Source organism: Drosophila bipectinata, chromosome XR, assembly GCF_030179905.1.
Source record: "Drosophila bipectinata strain 14024-0381.07 chromosome XR, DbipHiC1v2, whole genome shotgun sequence".
NCBI classification, from domain to species: Eukaryota; Metazoa; Arthropoda; class Insecta; order Diptera; family Drosophilidae; genus Drosophila; species Drosophila bipectinata.
The window spans coordinates 6,146,703-6,158,215 of record NC_091735.1 but is presented as its reverse complement, the minus strand read 5'-3'; positions in this window follow the sequence as shown (position 1 = coordinate 6,158,215).

Here is an 11,513-nt window from a genome sequence, read left to right as displayed (position 1 = left end):
CCGTGGCCAGGAACTGGTCCAACTCGTCTCCTGTCGCCTAGGTCGTTCCCCGTAACTGTCCTCGTACCGTTCTTTCCTTGTCTCGTTCGTTCTCCTTACGTTTGGCTGTCGGACTCTCCAAAGGCGGTCTTTCAGCTCAAACAACCGAATCCTTTTTAGAAACGCTCTAACCCTTGATTGGCGGACTCTCCAAAGGCGGTCCCCAACTCAACGCTACAAGCTTCCTAAAAAGACTCGTCTCGAGCCGCTCCAGTGGGCCTCCTTTTATACTGACTGGAGCGCCCGTTAATCCTCCTGGACTCTGCTCCTGCCGTTAATCCTGCTTCCAGAATCACGCCACTTTCCCGTTGGCGGGCTGCCGTTACTCCTGTTTCCAAGATCACGCCACTTTCCCGTTGGCGGGCTGCCGTTACTCCTTTTTCCTGCTGGCAGGTGGCCATCCGTGCGGCCGTTGCCCTTTTCCGTTCGGCCACTGACCCCTGCTGTTGCTATGCGACGTGACGCTGGCCTCCTCCGCCTCCCCTGTTGCTCCTTGCTCCTTTGCTGCTCCCAGTCATGTCGCCCATCCTGAACTCCGCTGCGCGGCGGGCTCATGTGCCCGCCGTCGCCTCGGGAGCCGTTACGTTCCACGTTGACCCGTCTTCCACTCGATGATGGAGCTCTGCCTCTCACTGCCCTCACTGCCTTCCCATTCGTCCACTGGTGCTCCGGGGACCGTTACGTTCCACGTTGATTCCGTCTTCCCACTGGGCGATGTAACCTTGCATTTCCATTTGTCTGCTGGGGCTCCGGGAACCGTTACGTTCCACGTTGATTCCGTCTTCCCACTGGACGATGTAACCTTGCATTTCCACTTGTCTGCTGGTGCTCCGGGAACCGTTACGTTCCACGTTGATTCCGTCTTCCCACTGGACGATGTAACCTTGCATTTCCATTTGTCTGCTGGTGCTCCGGGAACCGTTACGTTCCACGTTGATTCCGTCTTCCCACTGGGCGCTGTAACCCTGTCCTTCCATTCGTCTACTGCTGCTCCAGGAACCGTTACGTTCCACCTCGATTCTGTCTTCGCCCTTGATGGTGAACCCTACCCCTCCCCGTTCGTATTGGTCATCAACCTATCTCCCGCGGCCCCCTAAACTGATTGGCTATTGCTGTCTTAGCGTGTGAGGAGGCGAATTCTCCTCACACTACCCTTAATTAAAAATGTGTTATACTTTATGTTTACCTTTAGACTAGATAACAATTGGCCGGTTCTGTTGGCCCCGGAACTTGAAATCAGCGCGTGAGTTTACGATACGTGGGTTAACAAGTAGATGAGTCCAGTGGGGCTGGAGTTCCAGTTTACAGAATTAACATACGAATTGTGGTTTGGTTTAAGATTATTCTCGAACTGATTCTTTATTTCTAATATTCGTCCTTAAATACCCAAATGTCTACATGCACTTATGCTGAACTAGCGAAATGGATTTAAATTGGAGCAGGAGTATAAGCGGGACTTAAATTAAGTGGTTCTGATGTTTATGTTTGATTGGCAACTTTATTGCCAACAAAGTATTTGGTTCCTAGATGTTGTGTTTGGTTTGCAACTTTATTGCCAACAAAGTATTTAGTTACTAATCGTTTGGGGGCTGTCGTGGGGTCTTGGTGGGGGGCCGCCGAGATTATTGCTGAGGCGGTACTTTAGCTGTTGATTGTTTGGCTGTCGTGGGGGTTTCGATGGGGACCCGCCGAGGGTGGCTGCTGAAGCGGTAACTCCTCCCCCCTCAGACTGAACTACCGACCATAGCGGAGCAATGGTAGTGACAGGTAGAGCACTAGTTGGCGTGAATGTCGTAAGAGATGCCGCTGGTGCAAAAGTAGTGGTTTTCTTCGAAAAACTACCCATTGCAACCAAAACTAGCAATAGTACGGATGGTATGTCGAGTATGTCGCTGTTGTATGTATCGATGTCCCCATCTGGATTTTGTTCATCTGTAACTTCGCCTCGATGACCTCTCGATGAAAAAGCGTATCCAAACAAAACTCCCAAGCAATGCCAAGAGGAAATGAACGATTTTTGGAAGATAAAAAATGGGCACAACGGAATTCGTGAATTCTACGTGACATTTTATGTCTTTTAAATATGGTAAGTTTTAAACGGCAAATAAAACGATATATAATGGTAATTTATTATAAACAGCAATATATTATAACAAAACAAGAAAGGAAAGCTAACTTCGGGCGGAGCCGAAGTCCAAGTCCAAACAAGTCCCAAACTTCTATCTTTAACAATACCAAAGTTGGTATTTCTACCAAAAACCATTTCCGATCGTTCAGTTATATGGCAGCGATAGGATATAGTCGGCCGATCCTAATAAAATTTGGCGCGTCGTATTATTTTGATAGCTCTTGTGTCAAATTTGAACTCTCTAACTCTAAAAAGACCAAAGTTATACCATTTCCGATCAATCAGTTATATGGCAGCTATAGGATATAGTCGGCCGATCCGGGCCGTTCCGACTTATATACTGCGTGCAAAGGAAAGAAGGGTGTGTGCAAAGTTTCAAGACGATAGCTTTAAAACTGAGAGACTAGTTCGCGTAGAAACAGACAGACAGACGGACAGACAGACGGACATGCTCATATCAACTCAGGAGGTGATCCTGATCAAGAATATATATACTTTATAGGGTCGGAGATGTCTCCTTCACTGCGTTGCACACTTTTGACCAAAATTATAATACCCTCTGCAAGGGTATAAAAAAAACAAACACATACAGGAACTATTCTTCAGAAATTTCTGTAAAAATGATTGTGAAAACTCATATTTTTTTCAGGGTTTATCCAAATCATCCATTGCGTCATCAAGCTCTGAAAGAACTTTCTCTACTACTTCAAAGGTGGGATAATAGTAACGAAAAAACGATCGTGACAATTTTATTCTCGATAATTATTATGGTCTAATTATCAATAACATTAATCAATTTTGTTGAGTGTCGCATAAGTGACTTTAGAAACAGTTTTAGGTAGTGTTTGAAGATTCTTGTTAAGAAAATTCGTAAGAAAATTTGACAAAAGCAAAATATAAAAGTAAATTGCGGTAGAGTTCTTTATCAGAAATTCTGAAATTCTTTTTTTTTTACATTCTGTACTAACTTTTATCATGATTTTCTGCAGTTTTATCATCATTTTAATTCTGAATTCTAATTTGCATTTTATTATTCGTATCTTTAATTGACCTATGTATGAGTTTTCGAAAGGAATTAAATAGCTTGAATCAATATCAACAAATAATTTTATTAACCTTTTTTATATTATCGGATAATTTTGTTCAACAGATGACATCGTCTATGCAAGGTCAGACATCTTCATCGACAAGACAAGAGAATGCCGGAAGCTGTGAAGATCAATTGAAAGATGTACAGCTGGAATCTTTGATTCAATAATAAAAAAGCTTACAGAAAAAGTTTCTACAAATTACGAGAAACTTGCTCAAGAGAAAACAAAGAAAGAAATTTAAATGTTCAAAGAGAACTAGATTGCAAAATAGAACATTTGCAAATCGTACAAGATTCTGGATTGGCAAATGAAAATGTTTCTAAGGAAATTAAAGATACCAAAAAAATAGAAAATAAAAAAAAAGAAACTGAACACACAAATTGGTAATGCTGCCAGTCAACGAAAATACGGTTTATCAATGAAAGAAAAACTAAACAAAGTAGCGGCCGGAGATGTATCAGTTTTGAAATCCATTGAACCTCGTGACAATCCTGGCCAACCGCCAATAGTGTACCACCAACCAGCTCTTTTGGAAGCTATCAAAGAAATTGCAATTCATGGGAGTTTAGCAGACGATCGACGAAGGTCAACTATGATTCGAAGTTGCATTACCTTATCACAGTTACATGAAGAATTAAAAAACATTGGATTTTTACTTTGCTTATATTTATTGTTCACTACTATGTATACACTTATATTTAAAACTAAAAAGATGGTCGGGAGATGAATGCGGCAAAGACTCTGCAGTGGCGGCGGACGAAGCTGATAGACGAGAGAGAGTGTCTCTTGGAGATCTACTCCCGTAATATCGATACTCGCGTGAGTTATCGAGTTTGGTCGAGAACGAGAAGTGAAAAGGGTTGCCACAGTACCCCCCTCCTAGAGTTTCAGCTGGGAAAGATACTTTGCTGGGAATCTGATTCGTCGTCCTGATCTTGACACTTTCTCGGGTGTCTGAGCAGTTGGCGCTGTCGTCTGCTCCTGTGTTGGAGGCGGTATGTCTTTGAAGATGTAAGCTAAGGTTTAAGGCGATCGATGGAAACTTTGTTGTCCTTTGTGTGGCCCTTGAGTGTAAAATATTTGTCGTGTTTTGTTACCACTTCGAAAGAACCCTCATAGTTTGCTGCCAACGGGGTTTTCACTCGATCCACTCGGACGAAGACGTGGGTACAATGGTTTAGGTCCGGGTGCACAAATTCTTGCGGTGTATGATGGTGCACTGGCTTAGTGGTTGGCAGTTGCGACATGGTTTTTTGAAGAGCCTCGGTGAACTCGGACTCAGTGTGTTTTTGTGTGCTCGGTGCAAAAAATCTGCCTGGCACCCGTAGTGTGGTGCCATAAACCATTTCAGCAGGGCTCAGCCCGATGTCGCCTTTGATTGTTGTGCGTAGGCCGAGTAGGATTAAATGCAGGGAGCTCCTCCAGTTGATTGGATCGATGCATTTTAAAGCAGCTTTTAACGTTCTGTGCCAGCGTTCGATCATACCATTGGCTTGCGGGTGGCACGCCGTCGTCCGCAGGTGCTTAAAACCACAAATTTTGGAAAGCTCTTGGAATAATGTAGACTCGAATTGTCGACCCAGATCGGTTGTGATGTGGAGAGGAATACCGTACTGAGCGAACCAGCCCGATATCAGTGCGTTGGCTACAGATTGTGCTGTGATGTCTACTAAAGGAATTGCTGCGGGCCATCTTGAGAAACGATTGATATACGTGAGGCAGTATCGGTATCCGTTCGATGAAGGCTATGTCGATATTTATGTGTTCAAAACGGGCGTCGCTAGCGGTGTACTCTCCTACTGGCGATTTGGTGTGACGTTGGATTTTGGCCTTCTGGCACGGGATGCAAGAGCGTACGATTTTAGCGACATCCTTCGCCATGCGGGGCCAAACGTAGTGTTTTCCAACCAACTTGTTTGTTGCCTTAACTCCCGGATGGCTTAGTGAATGTAGGGCCTCAACCACGGTTTGGCGTAGGCATTTGGGCACAAACGGACGTGTATGGTTATTGGCGACGTGGCAGTACAATTGCTTGTTTGAGCCTGAAAGAGACAATTTTGTTAGTGAGATGGGTTTTTTGGCGTCAGAATTAAGTAGCGATTATAGTTCCGCATCGTTTTCCTGTTCCAGTGCCATCTCGTCGAAGTTTATGTGTTTGATGGCATCGATGCGTGAGGGAAGATCAGCCACGTTGTTTTCTTCTCCAGAGATGTGCCGGATATCGGTGCTGAATTGGCTGATAAAATCTAGTTGCCGAGCGCGTCGAGGTGATGCTTTCTCGCTGTTTTGACTGAAGGCGTACATAAGCGGCTTGTGGTCGGTGAAAGTGATGAAATTTCTGCCCTCCAGTGCGTACTTGAAGTGCAAAATGGCCTGATAGATGGCAGTCAGTTCTCTATCGTAGGTGCTGTATTTCTTTTGCGTCGATGTGAATTTTCTGGAGAAGAATCCCAGTGGTTGTGTCTGCCCGTTGATGATCTGATGTACTACGGCACCCATAGCGTCGTCGGATGCCTTGGTGGTTAGCGGTTATTGTGAGTTTGGTGCCATGTAGTTCAACAACGTAGCGTTTGCAAGCTCGTTCTTACAGGCGGTGAATGCGTAGTCGGCTTCTGTAGACGAAAGTATCGGGGTTTTGTCGTTCTTTTTGTTGCCTTGGATCAACGTCTGGAGTATGTGCTGGTTCTCAGCTGCTCGTGGGATAAACGGCCTATAGAAATTAATCATACCCAGAAACTTTTTAAGGTCTTAAGCGATACTTTGGCTCCACTTTGGCTTCGGATAAGAATTGGCACTTCTCAAAGTTTACGATGAGATTGTGCCTTTCGAAGGCGGTCGAGGATCGTGCGGAGGTGCGTCTCGTGCTGCGCCTCGGACTCTGAAGCGATCAGAATGTCGTCGATGTATGCAAAAACTAAGTCGAGGCCTTGTATGACGTCGTTTATGTGACGTTGAAAAGTTTGCGCTGCGTTGCGCAGACCGAACACAGGAATCTGGTGATATGCTTTTTGCAGGTCGATTTTCGAAAATATCTTCTTACCGTATAAGATGCTCGTTACAACCAGTATGTACGGAATAGGATATCGATCCGGCACTGTTACGTTGTTCAGTGCTCGGTAGTCGCCGCACGGTCACCACTCTCCATTTGCTTTCTTCACCAGGTGCAAAGGGCTGGAACAGTTGCTATTTGAGGGACGGCATATTCCTTTCTCGATGAGGTAGGAGAACTCGGATTGTGCAGCTGTCGGCCGCTAGTCGTCGGGCGCGGGCGTGAGTAGGCGGTCGTTGGTTGAGATGAAGTGCGTAACTTCGGACGTTGCTGGCAGCCGGTTCGAGTTGATCGTTGCGAGATCGCGATATTCGTGAAGCAATGTAGCGTAGTTGTTACTCGTGTGGTAGGATAAAACCGCGTTGATTTTACGTTGAGGCGCGTGACATTTTGATTCGAGCAGCGTAGCCCGATCGATGAGTTTGCGTCGTTTTATATCGACGAGTAAGTCAAAATGTTGAAGAAAATCAGATCCGATGATAGCGCAGTTGACGTCAGCTATCACGAAAGTCCACACGAAGTTTCGTAGCAATCCCAGTGACAATGCTATGCGTTTTTCTCCATAGGTTTGTATTTTCGTGCCATTGGCGGCAAAAAGAAGCTTTGGAGTTAGCGTAGTTTTGGCGTTTTTGCAGGGTGGCATCACTGAAATGTCGGCGCCTTTATCGATGAGAAACTGTGTTTTGGAGAAATTGTCGTTGACGGCGAGGCGGGCAATTGTGTTGTGGTCTTCTTCGAATTTGTCCGCCGAATCCGAAGATTGAGTTTTTTGGTTCGGATGAAAAAGAGCATGGTTGGCCACATTTCTTGGCGGCGTTGCCAAATTTGCTGTGGTACCAACATATGTCTCCAGTTATGACGCTGTTGCGATCCATTCGTAAGCTGTTCTTGCGAGAACGGTTTTTGAACAGCGCGTTGATTTGTTGTTCGATGCGGTCTAGACGATCGTCGAAAACTGCGCTGCTGGTTGGCGCCGACTTGGCGTCGACGGTGCGTACCTGATGAAAATCACCGACTTATATCACTTTATCTGCCAACTTAGCTAAGTTTGCTTGCAAGATCGTCCGATGCTTGCAAGATCGCTTGCACTTGTGTTGGTAAGCGCTGCAGTCACAGTGCTTTCAAGAAAGATTCTTCAACTTTGTTTGCGGCGAGTGCATTTAACTCGTTGAGCAGTTGCATGAGGCGCTTGTCACCAAGGTCGGTCTCCGATATTAACTTCTGGATTTTCTTTTGTTCGCTTTCGCAGAAGCGTTCCAGAATGCACGATTTCAAATTTTCGTACTTGCCTGTGCGTGGTTGGTTGACGATGGCGTCGGCAATTCGGGCCAACACCGGTGCTTCGATTGACGCTAGGACTATGTTAAATTTCGTTTCGTCCGAGGTTATTCCCGCCAGAACGAATTAGGCTTCGATTTGCGATAGCCATAATTCTGGGTGATCGGGCCAAAACGGCGGTATTTTCACAGCTACACGGTTGATAACTGCGTCAACACCGCGAGTAACGGTATCGTAAAAAACCTCGGCGTCGTCTTGTGGGGCGTCGTTGTTTGCCATTGTAAGCACCAGTACTCGCGTGTATATAGTTTAATGTTGATTGCCAACTTTCTGAGTTGGTACAAAAATGCTCTCATGACACTTGTCATTTGTTGTTTAATTATAATACGCGGATTTATATTTATAGTATAATAACTTTATTAATTCTTCAATTAAACATCCGCTCTGAGTCGTGATCAGCTTAAGACTAACTTATGATCTAGGCTTTCGAAGCTGTGAAATTCTGCGAGGTAAAAGCTCACTTATACAGCATGTGTAGGTTAGGTTAGGTTGAGGCGGCGATGAGGGCCGGTTCTGACCCCCATCCACTTGAGCCGCTGGGGCTCCTTGTGATACCGCACAGGCAAGGATCCTACAAAAGGACCTCTCCCTTCCCACTACTTATGTGCCCAAGGGTGCTCTATCCTTCTTGAAGCGGCTCGTGGTCCCATCCAGATTTACGGATGAAGGCTACGAGTCTGTGTGGAGCGACCTCCGCGAGGTCTGTAAGGTCTGTAAGTATTGCTGCGCCCAAGAATTTGAGTCGGATGCGCCCCAGCGCAGGGCATTGACATAGGAGGTGTGCGACTGTCTCTTCCTCTTCTTCGTCTCCACAGCTCCTGCAGTAGTCATAATGTGGCACCGCTAGTCTAGCCGCGTGTGCTCCTATTAACCAATGTCCCGTAATGGCCTTGATCGCCAGACTACAGTCCTGCCTATTCAGGGCGATAAGCATCATTGACCTCTTCCTAGATCGGATTGGCCATATCATGCGGGAGTTCCTGCAGTTTTGGAGGTTTCTCCATTTCCGTAGTGATGCGCGGTCACAGTGATCCCTGCATTTTAGCCTACACGTAGCTAAGGGGATACCTACTGGTTCCTTCTCCGGTAGGAGAGAGCAGTACCTGCTCTTGCTAGTTCGTCGGCGGCGCAGTTACCCTCGTGGTCCCTATGTCCGGGCACCCATATGAGGTGTATGTCATGCTGCTCTGCCATCTCATTAAGAGATCTGCGACAGTCATTCACTGTCCTGGAGTTGGATGAAAGACCGTCAAGGGCCTTGAGTGCCGCTTGACTGTCTGAAATGATACAGATCGTGTCCTGATTACCAATAAGTGCTGGGGATCTGAGTGCTTCTCCGATAGCTATTACTTCTGCTTGGAAAACACTACAGTGGTCTGGGAGTCTGAAGGACTCATTTAAACACAGCTGTTCGCAATGGAAACCGCCTCCCACCTGGCCATTCAATTTTGAGCCGTCTGTGTAAATATGGAGGGAACCGGCTGGTCCCGGGATTTGTGTGTCCCATTCCTCCCTTGTTGGAATGTAGACCTTGTATTTTAAGGTGGGATTATCGACAGGTACGCAGTAGTCCGTAGACCCCGTTGGCGTGCAGTGGTGTAGATCTAACTTGGTATGTCCGTAGTCAGTCCTTTTCCATGCGCCCGTCTCTCGTAGCCTGATTGCCGATAGCGTAGCCATCTTGACTCCCACTATCTCTACCGGTAATAGGTCGAGTATGAAGTCTAGTGCGTCCGTAGGAGTGGTACGTAGGCTGCCCGTGATACAGACCTCCGCCATCCTTTGCGTTTTTCTAAGCTTCTCCCTGATTGTGGAGTTGGTGAGAGCAGGCCACCATACCACCACCCCGTAGAAGAGGATGGGTCTTATGACCGCTGTATAAAGCCATCTTACTATTTTTGGTGACATTCCCCATTTAAGACCAATGGCTTTTCTGCAAGTATAGAGCGCGATTGTAGCTTTGTTGGCTCTATCCATAGTGTTTGATTTCCAGTCCAGTTTCCTGTCTAGCGTAATCCCTAGGTACTTGGCGCCATCGCTAAGAGATAGTGTTTCTCCTAATAGTTTTGGAAGCCTTAAGTTTGGTATTTTGTACTTCCTGGTGAAGAGGACGAGCTCTGTTTTGGATGGGTTCACACCTAGTCCATTTCTAGCTGCCCACGTTGAGAGGACCCTAAGTTTGTCCGTCATGCGGTCACATAGAGTCTGGGGAAATTTTCCTGAGAAGGCAATTGCGACATCATCCGCGTAAGCGATAACTTTGCAACCACCCCCTGCTAGGGATCGCAGTAGGCTATTAACCGCCACGTTCCAGAGTAGGGGTGAGAGTACGCCTCCTTGCGGGGTGCCTCTTCTGACGTATCTATGAATAGATTCTCCTCCTAGTGACGCCTCAACAGTCCTGTTTACCAGGATCTGCTCTATAAGGCGTACGGATTGATTATCTATTCCTAGTCCTGTCAGTGCATTGGTTATCGAGCTTGGTAGGATGTTGTTGAACGCACCTTCTATGTCTAGAAAAGCAATGAGTGCGTATTCCTTATCACTAAGTGCCTTCTCGACAAAAGTAGTGATTTCGTGGAGTGCCGTTTCCGTGGATCGGCCCTTCCTATACGCATGTTGTGATCCCGAGATATCATCTGGGTTTATAGTAAGATTAATATGGAGGCTGATTAGTCTCTCCATTGTCTTGAGAAGGAAGGACGACAGGCTTATAGGTCTGAAGTCCTTGGGGGTGCAGTGAGATGGTTTTCCCACCTTGGGTATAAATACGACTTTCGTCCGCAACCACATTTGGGGTACGATGCCCATCCTGAAGATTGCTGAGAAAGCTATCTTGACCCAAGATTTCAGGTTGGGACCGGCTTTGATTAGTTGAGCCGGAACAATGCCATCTGGGCCCGGGGATTTGAAGGGCTTGAAGCTATTTATTGCCCAGCTGAGGTATCTATCATTCAATAGGTATTCAAGTGGATTAGTGGTGGGTGGGCTACTCCCCTGTGTCTGCATTTCTTAGGGTTGTGCCTTCTCGAGAGCCAATTGCCCTCTGAGGTTTTAATATATCCTACATTTGGTGCAGTAGTTGCAAGGACCTTACTGAGTCGAGAGGCCTCTGATGTTTGCTGAATGTTCGTGCAGAACTCGGCCCAGGCATTCCTTTTTGCCTTGCGAAGCTCTTTGTTATATCGCCTGAGGTCCGCTTTGTACGACTCCCAGGCTATCTCCGAGAGTGTTTTTCTGGCAAAATTGAAGGCCTTGCGGGCCTTGGTTTTAAAGGGCTCAAGTGTTTGCGACCACCATGGTGGTTTCTTAGACTTGCTTTTGCCCGATCTGATTTTGGGACAAGCTTTATTGAATGCCCTGGCGCACGCTGCCGTGAGCGTGTCCACCATGGCATCCAGGGCTGCCCTACTATCAACATTCCCTGTTGGAGGATTTCCCAAGGAACTATCTAGCTTCTTTCTATATAACTCCCAGTTCGCTTTTCTTGGGTTGCGTACCGTTAGTCGATTAAAGTTCTCGAAGTTGACCACTAATTCTATGTAGCGGTGATCTGAGAATGAGTGTTTCTCTAGGACTCCCCATCTAACAATCCTGTCTGCTAGTGATTCAGAGTAAAGAGTGACGTCAAGTACTTCCCTTCTGTTCTTGACTATGAAGGTGGGTTCGGTACCCCTGTTACCCACCAAAAGATTGGATCCTAGGATAAAATCAAAAATTGACTCACCCCTCTCGTTTGTATCAGTGCTGCCCCACTGATGATGATGGGCGTTAGCATCGCAACCTATGATCAGGTCGATCTTGTGCTTCCTGCTGTCTTCCACCAGCTGTTTGATCAGTGGGTGCGGGGGAAGGGCCTCCTGGTCGT